We start from the raw sequence: 15,637 nt of genomic DNA on the forward strand, positions 1-15,637 counted from the left end.
TTAGAATAGACCAATTACACGAGTTTAGTTCTTGTTGGAATTTGGCAGGGTCAAAGTTTTTATTGTTTCTAACCTTTCTGAGTAAGGGTTGTTGGGAATTAATGGTTTTGTGCTTAATTACATATGTGAGAAGGTGATCGCTTAGGCCATTAAGGAGGGTACCAGAGGTGTACAGTTGGGGGTGACTGTTTATGAGTACCCAGTCAAGTACACTTTCTTTTTGGTTGGGTTTACCTATCCTGGTAGGGGTGGATATGATTTGTGTAAATGCATGCAGGTTAATATGGGTGGTTGGGGATTCTAAGGAACAGGTGCCCCAGTCTATGTTAAAGTCTCCAAGTAGTAGGGTTTCTTGGGGGTAGTGACATAACCAGTGCAGGATATCTTCAAATGTAGACATAGTTACCTGGGGGAATGTACATACAGATATTAATACATTTATTTTTATTAAGTTGCAATTTGGTGGCAAGAATCTCAGAGTTATTAATCTGAGGAGGTTGTATTACATCTATGGTGACATTCAACTCAGATTTATAGAGTACAGCTACCCCACCCCCCTTCCTCGAAGCACAATCCAGCCTGTGTATGTTGTACCCAGGTGGTAACACTTCATTGTCTTTAGTGTTAGGTTTTAACCAGGTTTCAGATAAACAGAGAATCTCAGGGGAGTGGACATCCAGAAGTGCATGCAATTCATGTACCTTGTTATTAATGCTTCTAATATTGAGATAACAGACTAGGAGAGTTAGTTGGCCTATAAATTGTAGGTTTGTAGCTTAGATTACAAGTAGAGGGGGTGTGTGTATCTGAAGTGAGTGGGCCAGGGTTGGGGTGAATATCACCACCAAGTATTAGGTTGAGTCCATACTTGGTGATGAACTTCAGGAATTTGTTTATTAGTTTGTGGTAGTGTTTGGATCTAGAGCTAATGTGCCTGGGGTTGAGATGTTGATAGACTGAACAAGATGTTGGATAGGATCTGGTACTGTAAGTATGGTTGAAGGTGGAAGGATTTACAGCTGGGGTGATAGTATGGCCTTTTGGGACCTGAAATCCCGTAAGAAACTGTTTTTCATACAAGGTAAGGAGATATGGTGTGAACAAGAGGGGTAGTAAAGAGGAGTATATCATTATATGCGATTCAGCTAGTGAGTGAAGGAACTGTTTTACCTGGTGATGCAACACCAGAAGATAGAGTGGTGAGGTAAAGGTACTGGAAGGGGGGATGGGAGAATGCCAGATGAAAGCTAATAGGTGCTATTAAATGTAGGTAGTAGAATAGGGGTGGGTGGAATTATCCCAGATGAAAGCAGATAGGATCTAGAAAGTGGGGGAGTGGCTACAGTACTATAAATTTAGAGGTACTGGGGGCGGGAGGGAATTGGGGGCAGGGAGGGGAGCGGAGAGCCCGAGCGTAGCGGGGCTATTGCAGTTTACAAGGTTTCCTAAGGTGTCCTAAAGCTATAAGGTAAGTATGATATGCTTAAGCTATAAGGTAAGACATGCAGGTATGAGGTCCAACGTAACTAGCCATGCTTCCTTGCCAAACATGGGAAGTAAGCGACTGTAGTGCTAGCATCTTGAATTTGGGTACTTGTAAGAAGGTGTTTAGAATTGAAAGGTCCAGAATTGGAGTAAAATCCTTGGCCTTCTCTTGAGTAGGTACCAGTTGAATGGCTCTCCTGCTCAGGAGAGCTGTAATTTGTTTTTGTGCCTCTGCCCATTGATTTTGTGGCAGGTTTGGCATTCCTCTTTTCATTGGCAAGGTGTGAAAATGGAATCTGTATCCTCGTGAAATTATGTCTAGGACCCATTTGTCCTTTGTGATAATGTGCCAGTTGTCCGAAAAAAGTGCGAGTTTTCCTCTCAAGGGGGCTGCTAAGAGATTGTTGCTTGGCCAGATGAGGCGCAAGCCATTGAGTTTGCCTTCTGGTAGTTTGGGACCAGTCTTCTCCTCCCTTCTGTGTTGCAGTGCCCCATTGGCGAGGTTTGTACTGGGCTTGAGGTTGTCCTCTGCCTCTTGGACGTCTGCATTTACCCCTCTGTGGTCTGTCAGTAGCTGGAAAGGACCAATTTTTTGTTGGCCAATTTCTGCTGAAGCGACGGGGCTGTACCTGTAGGAAATGTTGGACTGTCTGCATGGATTTAGCCTTATCCTCCATTTGACTTCTTCTGCTTTAACTCCAAAAAGAACATCCTGCTGTAAGGGAGCATCTAGAAGCTTTGCTTTAACAAGATCAGGCAGAGTTTGTTCCTTTAACCAAGCATGCCTACGTACAACAGACCCAGTGACAGCTGCTCTGCAGGAAGCTTCTAAAGAATCAAACCCACATTGTAAAGTACGTTTGCTCACCTGTTCAGTTGCGTGCAACAGATCCTGCATTTCTTTCAATTCAGACTGTTGAGGGAGTGTGCTAATTCTTTTAACTGAGATATAAGAAATTGCTGATACTTTAACATGTGAAATTGGCAATTTAGTGCCCTCATAGCTAAAGTGGCTGAGGTGTAAACCTTTTTCCCCCACCTGTCTAGTGCTCTGGAGACCCTTTCAGAGGGTACAAGATTTTTTGCCAGAGAAGCCTTAGCCCCTTTGGGACCCTGGGAGATGGTCTCTGGATCAGCAACAGGGCTTTTATAAAGAAATGTGTGGGAATCCGGCACTCTACAGTATCTGTCAGGTTTGGCCGGAGCAGGAGGCAGAGAGTCTGGGTTCAAACTGGATTCTAAGTAAACATCATCCACAATGTCTAAAACTGGGGGGATGGCAAGTGGTCTGTGTTGGGGGAGTAAAAAAACTGAGCCTTTTCTTTGAGTCAGAGTAGTCCTGACCTTCCCAGTGAAAGTGTTCCCTCAGTGTGCAAAGTTTCCCCAAAGGAGTAGTCTTCAGGAGGAGAAGCTGAGGGAATGGAATCCTCAGCATCAGAATCTTCATAAGGGGAGGAGGAGTAATCCTGGTCCTCTGAGGAGCCTGAGGAAATGGACACTTGTTCAGAGGATGCATAATCTTCCGCTTGTCTAGGCCTTTTGTCAGGAGGGGGTTGGGAACCCCTGATTAAAGGAATCAAATCTTCAGCCATTTTGAGCATCTGTTTCTTAGGCATGGGGCCTTGAACAGGGGACTGAAGTGCAGTCTTTTTAGGTTTAATAGGAGTCTTCGTCTTAGGGTACGTTTTAATGGTGAGCGTCGGTCTGAAGACACCTTCAGAAACCGATGGAGTTTATGCAGCACCGATATCTTTCAGCGGTGTCGTCGGTAGGGGCTGTACAAAATGCTGCGTCGGCCTGATACTTTCCGCCAAAAGTTCCGAAGCGGTCTCGGGTTCCAGATCTGCGGTAGTCAGGGGCTGCGTCGGAGCCTCACTGAAGACCGGAGACCGTACCAGCCGAGGCCTCGGAGTCTGGCTTGGGTCTAGGCTGCCTGTTCTTATTGCGTTTTTTGTGCACACCGGTAGTCTGTTGCTCCGACGGCATGGTGTAGTTCTACCGAAGTAGTGCCGTGCGAAATCAAAGCGTTTTTTTATAGTACGCTTATTAAACCTAGCACAAAAACGACAACTAGTGAAGTCGTGTTCTGGGCCTAGGCAAGGTATGCAATAAGAATGAAAATCCTTGAGGTATTTGCTTCCCATAAGAAATACAATTGTTAACTTTTTCTGACATCTGTCGGAGACAAGAAAAGTTCCCCCAACGGGGTACTCAGCTTTATTGAAGACTTAAGTCTGAAATTAGAGTTCGAAAATCTCAGGAGTCGGCCGACCGGCACTTGCGAACTGCTTCTGCTTCGGGCACCGCACGGCAAGAAAGACTGAAGAAAATGGCGTCGGATGCAGTATTTATACCCCTGGCGCACGGATGTCAGGGAAGAAGCGACAGCAACCGACACCGGACCAAGACCTTGGAATTCCGGCCGACTGCGGGACCGCTTGACGACAGGATAACCCAAGTGTGATGACTGCAGCAGGGTAACACGAACATCAGACCACCAGTGACGTCGTGGTCTGGGCCTAGGCATGGGATACAATAGGAATGAAAATCCTTATGAGGTATTTGCTTCCCACAAGAAATACAGTTATTGACTTTTACTGACATCAGTCTGAGGCAAGAAAAAAAAAAAAGTTTCCCCAACGGGGTACTTAGCTTTGTAGAAGACTTCGGTTCTGGAATCTGAATGAAAATCTCAGGAGTAGGTCGACCGGCACTTGCAAACTGCTTTTCCTTCGGGCACTGTGTGGCAAGAAAGACTGGGGAAAATGGAGTCAGCTGCATCTTGTATACCCCTGTCGCACTGACGTCAGGGAGGAGGCGACAGCAACAGACACCGGCCAAGACTTTGGAACTCAGGCTGACTGGGGAACCGCCTGACGGCAGGATAACCCAAGTGTAATGACTGCAGCAGTGTAACACGAACATCTGCAGTGGCAAAGTCTGCTCTGGATTTAGAGTAAAAGAGGCAAATGATAATGCTTTTTAAAGGTGTGAACAGAACTCCAAGTAGCAGCCTCTAGAATGTCTTTGGTTGGTACTCCCCAAGTAGCTGCAGCTCTGGTGGAATGAGACCCAATGCCCTTGGGCACAGGTTTACCATGGTGTAAGTAGCAGAAACGGATGGAGTGGCTTATCCACTTTGAAACTGTCTGCTATGAAATAGCCTTGCCCTCTGATCCTGCAGCATATGTCACTAGTAATTGCTCAGTTTTTCTTAGAGCTTTAATCCTGCTTAAGTAGCATCTTAGCTGTCTGTACAGCCAAGTAATGCAGAATTCTCTCCCCCTTGTTCTGTGGATTTGGATAAAAGGTTGGCAGATTAATTGTTTGGTTAAGAACCACACTGGAAACCACCTTAGGCATAAAAAGTACAGTTGTGTACACCTACCATAAATGTAGATGTTCAAGTGTCTTCACTGTTGCAGTCATAACTGTAGGGTGCTCCTGCCGGCAGGCAGCCCGAGGTCGGCCAGAATCCCAAAGTCTGGGTCCGGCGTCGGCTGTAAAAGCCAGTATCCTGACGTCAGTACGCCTTGGTACATAGCCCTCAGCCGATGCCATCTTCTCCAGCCTTTCTTGCCCTAGATGTCAGAATACCTCCAATAAATCAAAAATGAATCCAACAAAGGAAACACAAATACACCACAAAAAGGAAAAGAGGGGATAGGAGGGAGGGAAACCCCGACTGCAACAGTGAAGACACTAACATCTACATTTATGGTAGGTGTACACAACTGTACTATGTTCTTCGTGTTTCACTGTTGCAGTCATAACTGTAGGGTGGAATCCCAAAGCAGTGTAGAGAGGGAGGAGGCTTTAGATAGAAGGGGAGGCAAGAATACCTTGCAAGACAGCAGAGGCAAAGCCTGCCCTAGACTTAGAAAACAAAGGGAGATTGTAGTGCTTGGAAAAAGTATGCACTGAACTCCAAGTGGCAGCTTCCAAGATATCCTTGGTAGGTACTCCTCTGAGAAAAGCTGTAGAAGTAGCAGCTGCTCTAGTAGAATGACTTCTAATGGTTCCAGGAAACTGTTTACCATGATGAGTGTAACAAAATCTGATCCCATAAGCAATCCATTTGGAAATTGTTTGTTTAGAAATAGGTTTTCCAAGTGAACTGGAGGCAAAGGAAACAAACAGTTGGTTAGACTTTCTGAAATCTTTAGTCTTGTCCAAGTAAAATCTTAACTGCCTGTGCACATCCAATGAATGCAAAATCCTTTCCCCTTTATTTTGAGGATTTGGAAAGAAAGTAGGAAGGTGAATTGTCTGATTCAAGGCCACTTTCAAATCACCTTAGGCATGAAAGTAGGATTGGTCCTCAAGGATACTCTGTCCTGATGGAAAATAAGGTAAGGTTCCACAGCCATAAGAGCTTGCAACTCTGAGACCCTTCTGGCAGAGGTCAAAGCTAACAAAAGAACAGTCTTCCAAGATAGAAACTTAATATCTGAAGAAGCAGCAGGCTCAAAAGGAGGCAAAGTAAGTTTTTCTAAAACATAATTAAGATCCCAGGCAGGGACCGGAGGGGTCCTTGGAGGCCGCAAATTCTTAGCCCCCCTCAAAAACTGCTTCACCAAAGGATGTGAAAAAACAGGAGGATCAGAACTGAAATGCACAGAGATAGCAGAAGCATGAACTTAATGGAAGAAAATGAAAGTCCCTTAGATAAAAGCTCCGAAAGGTAAAGCAAAATAGAGGAGAGATCAGGAACCTGAGGATCAGAACCTCGGTCCTGCATCCAAATAGAAAACCTCTTCCATTTAGAGGCATAAGACTTCCTAGTGCTAGGCCGTCTAGCTTCCAAAAGAACATCCAAAACTTGTTTGGGAAGACTAGAGGCAATCAAATTCCTTTGAAGAGCCAAGCTGCCAAGCAAAGGGTCTTGAGGTTGGAATGTAGCAACTGACCCTGATGCTGGGACAGAAGCGAAGGGTTCAGTGGAAGAATCCAAGGAGGCCCCGAGAACAGGAGTTTTAGAGTCGGATACCAAAACTGTCGAGGCCAATTTGGAGCAATCAAGATGAGGAACTTGGGCTTGTCCTGCTTTATCTTCAGTAGTACCCGAGGCAGTAGAGGAAGAGGGAAGGCATATGCAGACAGACTTCTCCAACTGAAAGACAGGGCATCCACTCTCCATGCTGTTTTGTGGAAGGACCTGGTGCAAAAGCGAGGCAGCTGATTGAGATGGGATGCGAACAGATCTATCTGGGGACATCCCCAAACTGCAGTAATCCTTTTGAACAAGTTGGTGTCTAGCATCCATTCGTGAGGATCTGAAATGTTTCTGCTCAGGCTGTCTGCTAAAAGATTTTGTTTCCCTGGAATGAATTGAGCCTGGAGATGCAGATTCAAATTTAGAGCTGTGTCCCATAAACTCATAGCCAGTCTGCAAAGGGGGTAAGAATGAGATCCCCCCTGCTTGTTGATGTACCACATGACCGTGGTGTTGTCTGTGCGAATTAGCAGAGGCCCTGGTAGTAAAAGGTGCTTGAAGGCCAAAAGGGCATTTTGAACTGCCAACATCTCCTTCAGATTGATGTGCCAGTGAAGATGGTCCTTTGTCCAGGTTCCTTGCTGGCAATTGTCTAGAAAATGTGCTCCCCAAGCATAATCCGAGGCGTCCGAGGTTAGGATTTGAGTAGGTTGAGGGAGACGAAAAGGTTTTCCTTAGTTTAAAATGCATGCCCTGGACCACCAGAGGAATTCCTTCTGGAGGCAGGGGATCAGAGGAATCAGAATATCCAGATCGTGATAATGCTGTGACCATACACTTTTCAGATACCATTGAAGCTTTCTCATGTGAAGCCTTGCGTTTGGAATAAACAGAATGCAGGAAGCCATGTAGCCCAGAGCCTGCAGGAATTTCCTTGCAGTGAGCTGAGATAGAGTTGCCAAGGTGTTGAAAGTAGAAGCCAGCTGAGTTTGTTTTTCTGGAGTGAGGTAGGCCCTTTGTAAGGTTGTGTTAAAGAGGGCTCCCAAGAATACCATTTGTTGAGAAGGGATTAAATGTGACTTTTATGTTCACTGAGAATCCCAGTAAGAGGAGAAGACGTTGAACGAAGTCTAGGTGTTGAAGCAGAAGATCTTTGCTGTCTGCCTGAATAAGGCAGTCGTCCAAATAGGGGTAAATCTGAATCCCCTGAAGTCTGCAGTAAGCCACTACTGGTGCCAGGCACTTGGTGAAGACTCTGGGCGCAGTAGATAAACCAAAGGGCAGAACAGAGAATTGAAAGTGCCTCGAACCTGCCTTGAACCTGAGGAATTTCCTGCGTTCTTGTCTGATAGGGATATGCAAATAGGCTTCCTTTAAGTCCAATGTTACCATCCAGGCGTCCTGAGAGAGCATTGGAAGTAACTGTTGCAGAGTGAGCATCTTGAACTTTGGAATTTCCAAAAAGGTGTTCAACACAGAAAGGTCCAGAATAGGTCTCCAAGAGTTTTGTTTTCTGGGAACCAGAAACAGCCTTGAATAAAATCCTTTCCCCATTTCCAAGAGTGGAACAGGCTCTATGGCTCTCATGGCCAGAAGAGCATCCACTTGAGTTAAGGCCTCTGACCATTGAAGTTTTGGCAGATCTGGCCAACCGTGAGTCCTTGGCAAAGTGTGAAAGTGGAACTTGTAACCTTTTAAAATCACATCCAATACCCATTTGTCCTGGGTAATATGAGTCCAATTCCTGTAAAAGAGACAGTTTTCCTCCGAGAGGGGCGTCCAGGTAAAGAGGTCCTGAAGCCCAACCGAGAGAGTCATGGAGTCTGTTTTTTTTGAGATTGGGATCTGTCTTCTCCCCTTCTAGGTGAAGAAGCAGTCCATTGTCTAGATCTGTATGAGGTCTGGCCTTGACCACGGCCTCTGGAGCGTCTATATCTTCCCCTTTGAGGCCTGTCAGACGTGGGAAAGGACCAATTTTTAGTGGGCCAATTCCTGGAAAATCTAGGAGGCTGAACCTGCAAGAAATCTTTTACAGTCTGCATGGACTTTGCCTTTTCTTCCATCTTTTTAATAACTTCCTCAGCCTTAGAACCAAAAAGAACATCATGTTGAACAGGGGCATCTAATAATTTAGCCTTAACCTGTTCAGGCAAACTTTGTTCACGAAGCCAGACATGTCTCCTAATCACAGTACCAGAGGCAGCAGCCCTGCAGGAAGCATCCAAGGCATCAAAACCACAATGTAAACTATGCTTGTTAACCTGTTCAGTAGCATGCAAAACATCCTGAAGTTCCTTATCCTCTGCACAAGCAGGTACGGAAGCAAGCTTTTGCTTTAAAACAGACAAAAGAAATTGCTGGTATTTAAACTTTTGAAACTGGCAATTCAATGCCCTTACACAGAAAGGGTAGCAGAAGTATATACCTTTTTGCCCCACCTGTCTAAAGCACGAGAATCCTTCTCAGAGGGAATAGGATTTTTAGAAGTAGCAACCTTAGCAGCCTTAGAACCCTGAGAAATAGTTTCAGGGTCTGCAGAAGGATTTTTAAATAGAAATAAATGAGAGTCAGGAACCCTATAAAATCTATCAGGCTTAGAAGGAGCAGGAGGCATGGAATCAGGATTCAAATTAGCCTCAGAAAAAGCATCATCCACAATGTCCAAAACAGGAGGGATAGCTAAAGGCCTATGCTGAGGAAGAAGAAATTCTCTAAGCCTCTTTTTGGAAGCAGAATATTCCTGTCCTTCCCAATGAAAATGTTCCTCATCTCATGCAAGGTTTCCCCAAAAGAAAAACCATCAGGCGGAGAGGCCGAGGGCAAAGATTCCTCAGCATCCGAATCCTCATAAAGGAGGGAAGGAATAGTCCTGATCAGAGGAAGAAACAGAAGAGACAGAGGCCTGGTCAGAAGAATCCAGAGTAACATCCTGTCGAGGCCTTTTCTCAGGAGGGGGGTGAGAACCCCTAATCATTGTAAGCAAGTCTTCAGCCATCCTCAATAATTGTTTTTGTGTCTTGGGAGTGGATTCAGAAGCAGCTTGAGCTGAGACTTTACTATTTCAAAGGCAAAGACTCCTAAGTCTAATGTGAGTAGGCCTGAAAACCCCCTCAGAAGCTGGTACCTGCACAGCGGTTCCGGACCCATCTGAAGGAGCGACGTCCGAAGGTCCTGCAGCAGTTAAAATAGTGGGCCTTGATGGCTCCCCATGGGAGTCCGTATCGGCCATCGGTTCAGAAGCGGCGGACGACAGGGGCTGCAAAAGCGCCTCACTGACGACAGCCGAACCGGACGCTGGCTCCAGCTGCAACGAGTCCTGTTTGGACCTCGGAGGCCTGTCTTTACCTTTGCGCTTCTTTTGAACTCCGGTAGTATCCGACGACATTCTGTAATTGAAGCGTCTGCCAAAATAATTTAAAGCCCAGTCGTACCTGCGTTTGATAGTACGAGAGTTGAACCTGGCACAGAACAGACAACAAGAAACGTCGTGGTCAGGGCCTAAGCAAGGTAGACAGTAAGAGTGGAAATCTTTATGAGGTATTTGTTTCCCCACACGCTATACAATTAACTTTTTCTGACATCGGAGGAACAAGAAAAAGATTCCCCAACGGGGTACTTAGCTTTGAGAAGAGAAGTAACAACTTCGGACCGACAACAACCAAGAATGCTGTTCGAAAATCGCCAACCAACGTTTTGCGAGCTGCTTTCCACCGCACGGCCAGAAAGACTGGAGAAGATGGCGTCGGCTGAGGGCTATGTACCAAGGCGTACTGACGTCAGGATACTGGCTTTTACAGCCGACGCCGGACCCAGACTTTGGGATTCTGGCCGACCTCGGGCTGCCTGCCGGCAGGAGCACCCTACAGTTATGACTGCAACAGTGAAACACGAAGAACATCGTAGGATTTGTCCTCAAGAGATACCCTGTCTGGGTAAAATATGATAAAAGGCTCTATAGCCATGAGGGCCTGTAGCTCTGAAACCGTTAGTAGCAGAGCTGTTTTCCATAAGAACTTTGTCAGCGGTAGCAGCTGGTTCAAATGGAGGCAGGGTTACCTTTTCCCCCAACACATAATTGAGGTTCCATACAGGCAATGGTAATCTTCTTGGAGGCCTTACATTTTTGGCTTCTCTACGACACTGCTTTAGTAAAGGATGTGAAAAGATTGGTGGCTCTATTGTAATGAGCCGAAATGGCAGAGGCATGGATTTTAAGTAATGAGAAAGATGGGCCTGTCAAGCATCTCAGTTAAGTACTGCAAAATCTGAGGAATATTTGGTTCTGCTGCATCAGCTCCTTGTGCTCGATTCCAAGCACAGAATATCTTCCATTTGTCAGCATAAGATTTTCTAGTACTGGGCCTTCTGGCTTTCAAAATGACATCCATCACAGCTTTACTGAGAGGTGTTGTTTGTATGACTACATGATCAGCCATACTTGCCAGGTTCAGAGTCTGTAGTTGATTGTGCAGGATCGGATTTGTTTTGCTGGGACAGTAGTTGTGGTCTTTGAGGCAAGGTCCAAGCTGGGTATTGAGACTAAGTTCCTTGGGATTGGGTACCAGTATTGGCAGGGCCAGTCCGGGGCAATTAGTATCATCTTTGGTTTCTCTTGTCTGACTTTTAGGAGGACCTTGGGGAGAAGAGGCAGAGGAGGAAAGGTTTCAAACTGGAGGATAGGGCGTCCACTTTCCATGCTTGTCTGTGATAAGTCCTTGTGCAAAATCTTTTCAGTTGATAATTTTGAGGAGAGGCAAATAGATCTATGTCTGGGCTCCCCCATTTCTCTGTTATCATGCTGAAGACTTGTGGATTTAAGTTTCGACTCGTGAGGATCCATGAAGTTTCTGCTTAAATAGTCTGCCAGAGTGTTTTTCCTGGCAGGAATTGAGCTTGAAGATGTATTTGGTAGGTCAAAGCAGTGTTTCACAGTGCCATGGCTAATCTGCAGAGGGGGCATGTGTGCCCCCTTGCTTGTTTATATACCACATGACTGTGGTGTTGTCCATCAGTAGTTGTCCTGGATGAAGTCCTTGAAGGATGTTGGGGCATTTTGAACAGCTAGCATCTCTTTCTGGTTGATATGCAGATGCATTCATTTTGGTGACCATATGCCCTGAATGCATCTTCCTGCCATGTGGGCCCCCAGGCATAATCTGAAGAGTCTGTTATGGTTTGGCTGGCAGGTGGTAGAGTGAAGGCCGTCCCATATTCTGGTGACATGCCTTTGCCCACCATAGAAACTCCTGTTGCAGGCAGGGAATGAGAGGAATAATTGGTTTGCAGACTGAGAATGTTGACTCCATAAACTTTTTAGGTACCACTGAAGTTTCCTCATATGCAGTCTTTCATATGGAATCAGTAGGATGCAGGATGCCATGAAGCCCAGAGCCTGCAGAATTTGTCTTGCAGAAGTCTGGGTTTTTGTTGCCATCAGTTTGAAGTAGTCCGTTGCCTTTGCTTGTCTGGCGTGAGATAAGCCATCTGGGCAGCTGTATTCAAGCTTGCACCCAGGAATGTTATCTTTTGAGAGGGTACCAATTGTGATTTCTTTTCATTTACTGTGTACCCTAGGCATGTTAGAAGCCTTTTTACAAACGCCAGGTGTCGAAGAAGAGTGTGCTTGTTCTCTGCTTGAATGAGGCAGTCGTCCAAGTAAGGATATATCTGCATACTTCTTTGTCTGCAAAATGCAATTACTGGTGCCAGGCACTTTGTAAAGACCCAGGGTGCAGTAGATAAGCCAAAGGGCAGTGCAGAGAATTGGTAATGCATTAAGCCAGCCTTGAATCGGAGGCATCTTCTGCAGGATTGTCTTACTGGGACATGCAGGTATGCCTCTTTTAGGTCTAAAGTCACCAGCCAAGCATTCTTGCCCAGCATGGGCAGAAGCTGCTGCAAAGTCAGCATTTTGAATTTTGGAATGTCCAGGTATGTGTTCAAAAATCGATAAATCCAGTATTGGCCGCCAGGCCTCGTCCTTTCTGGGTACCAAGAACAGTCTTGAGTAAAAACATTGTCCTTTTCCCCCGCTCTGGTACTGTCTGAATGGCCCCGATATCCATGAGCGACGTAACCTGTTTTTGTGCCTCTGCCCATTGATTTTTTGGCAGATCTGGCCAACCATTTGCCACTGGCATAGTGTGGAAATGGAATCTGTATCCCTGTGATACGATGTTTAGTACCCACTTGTCCTGGGTTATTAACTGCCAATTTTGAGTTCTAATTTTCCCCTTATGGGTGCTGCCAAAAGATAAGTGCTTGGTGTAGGCAGAGGGAAGTCATTGGGATTGCTTTCTGTAGGTTTACGATTAATCTCCTCCAGATTTGGAGGTGGAAGCGCCCCATTGCTTTGACCTGTGTGAATCTTGTGCATGGTATCTGGGACCCTTAAGGCGTCTGGATTTGCCCCTTTGAGCTCTGTCTGACACAGGAAAGGACCAATTTTTGGTAGGCCAGTGCCTACTGAATCTTGGTGGCTGAACTTGTAAGTCAGTTTGCATAGACTTACTGTTTTCTTCCATTTTCTTTAAAACCTCTTCTGCCTTAATACCAAACAGAGAAGCATGCTGTAAAGGTGCATCTAACAATTTAGCTTTAACACGATCAGGTAAATTTTGTTCCTTTATCCAGGCATGCCTCGTAATCACAGATCCAGTAACTGCGGCCCTGCAGGAGGCCTCTAAGGAATCAAAACCACATTGCAAAATATGCTTTCCAACTTGTTCAACTGCATGTAGCAATTCCTGCAATTATTTTCTGCACATTCTGAAATCATTTTCTGTTTCAGCAATCCCATAACATGTTGTTGGTACTTAAGCATATGAAATTGACAATGCAAAAACAAACTCACCAAACACCTTCGCAATGAAAATAAAGTCCAAATGCAAGTCAAATAAGCAAAGGTGTGGCTCCAGAATCAACTGATGTATAAATCCAAAGTAACAAATGTACAAGACAAATCCGTTGCAACTCAGTTTTAATAGTAACTGAAGCGCTTTCACATACAGCTTCTTCAGGTGTTAAAACAAAGGTACTGAAACACCTATTTATACACATCAGTGATCATATCAAAAAAAAAAAATCTTGCTTTTTTCCCACTTTTCTGAGAGTTAAAAAAGTTCAGTTACAGGCTTGCTGTTCCTGAACCGTTTGAAAGTTTCTGTGAGGCCATTTTTGCTTGGGCTGGAGGAGGGTCTCTCTGTTGATCAGTGGCAGTGACTAACATTGAGCAGCTTCCCTGCCCCCCGTAGAGGTGGTTACTAACTTGAAACTGTAGTTTTATTGGCCACTAGGGGTCATTTCCATAACTCCTTCATCTTCCTCTCTTAAAACCCAGTTGCCTCGTGGTTTGGGAGTCTTTTCAGGCTTGTTGGCTGTTGGTGAAGCACCCTCCAAGAGGAAAAAACGCTGAGAGAAGGGGGCCACTTTTGAGATTTTAAGTATTTTTTCTCTGTTTATTTGCTAAGTTTTTCTGCATAGCTGCCTAGCTTGAGCATTTTCTGGCTTGTTAAACTTGATTTCTGTATTAGTAGCTGTATTTAGAGCACAACCAAAAGCTGTTTGCTGAAATTCCTGTTTGCACTTAATTTTAAATAGTTTTTTTCTTAAAACTTGCATATTTTCTGTCCTTGACCTAGCACTCGTGTGGGGTCATTTACTGCACTGTTATAACTTGATATTACTTGTGAACCTCTGCTATCTCTGTAAAAAACAAAAAAAAAATCTTGCTTTTTTCCCACTTTTCTGAGAGTTAAAAAAGTTCAGTTACAGGCTTGCTGTTCCTGAACTGTTTGAAAGTTTCTGTGAGGCCATTTTTGCTTGGGCTGGAGGAGGGTCTCTCTGTTGATCAGTGGCAGTGACTAACATTGAGCAGCTTCCCTGCCCCCCGTAGAGGTGGTTACTGACTTGAAACTGTAGTTTTATTTTTCCTTTTGGGTCTATTCCTGCTTCTTTCCAGCCCCTGCTATCAAGCACGCTTTAACGCGATTTAGTGCGGAGTTGCCACTAGAGCAGCAAGGGCAGCGCCGGTTAAACAAGGTTAAACTCTTTCTGGCTCCAGAAAGTCTGTTCTTCAATTTTTCCCTTAGAACTGCTCTGTTAGGAACCTAAACAGTTTACACCTACACTAAAAAGTGCAGCACTTGTTCCAAATAGCTTTTTCTTCTCAAAAAGCTCAGCACTTGTCTTATAAGCATATCCCTTGTCTTATAAGCATTCTCTTTGCAGGTCAAGCACTCCTATATTATACAAATCTCTCACTAGCAAAACCCGAGTGCCCACTTCCCTGCTAAGCCCACTACTTTTCTGTCTCATACCAACTCATAATTCTTTCTAGCATGTCGAAGGGTCAGATGCTGGTGTCCTCTCCTGCCCAGTTGGTGAATCTGGGAATTCTGAGAATGTTACAATTGTCATGTACACGGACAACCCTCTCCTCCTCCCACGTAACACTAACACTTGTGAGAGATGCAGCTATTTAGCCAGACTGGAGGCTGAGCTCTCTCAACTCAGGACTGGCAAGACCAGGCAGGAGGAGAAGGCAACTACACACACCACAATACCAGTCTCACATAACTCAACCACACCACTGAATCAAACACATAAACACACTAAGACATACTCGGAGGCTCTGAGTAAAAATTTACCTAAACAGCAGAGGCCTCCAAAGCAGACACCCAAGCAACTGCAAACTCAATACACCAAACAAACAACACAAACAACAAAATCAGTGTGCAAAGCAGTCACTGCCCTTAAGGCCAAATACAACACCAAACATACTTGTCATAGGTGACTCCATATAGTCAGACACACTGACGTCCCGCTCACCAGACTTAAGAAGGTCACAGTAAGCTGCCTGTCGGGCGCTAGAATCCACCACATAACACAAGCACTCAGGTCTCTCAACAGCAGGTACAACTCAGTCATTGTCCACGCTGGTGTCAACGACCTGAGACGTACCTCCTTGGACTACATGAAAAGAGACATTGAGGAGCTCTCTGATTATGTAGCCCAGGCAGGTATGACCCTGACCTTGAGCAGTATCCTACCTTCACCTAGAATGATGCCACAATACAGTGATAAGATGATCAGCTTTAATAATTGGCTTAAATTCTGGTGTCATTCAAAGGGGATCCAATGTCTGTCTGCCTGGGATGACATGCTGGACAAGCCACGCTGCTTCGCAAGGGACGGCTTGCACCTGTCACCCCTAGG

The 15,637-nt window shown here is 45.2% G+C and overlaps 1 protein-coding gene across 2 annotated transcripts in view; it reads right to left on the minus strand.

Moving 5' to 3' along the window:
• ARF1 (ADP ribosylation factor 1) overlaps positions 1 to 15,637 on the minus strand; it is a 294,325-nt gene that overhangs the window by 165,115 nt on the left and 113,573 nt on the right. The window lies entirely within an intron of this gene.

This window comes from Protopterus annectens, chromosome 3.part0 (genome assembly GCF_019279795.1).
Source record: "Protopterus annectens isolate FY-2018-M chromosome 3.part0, PAN1.0, whole genome shotgun sequence".
NCBI classification, from domain to species: Eukaryota; Metazoa; Chordata; order Ceratodontiformes; family Protopteridae; genus Protopterus; species Protopterus annectens.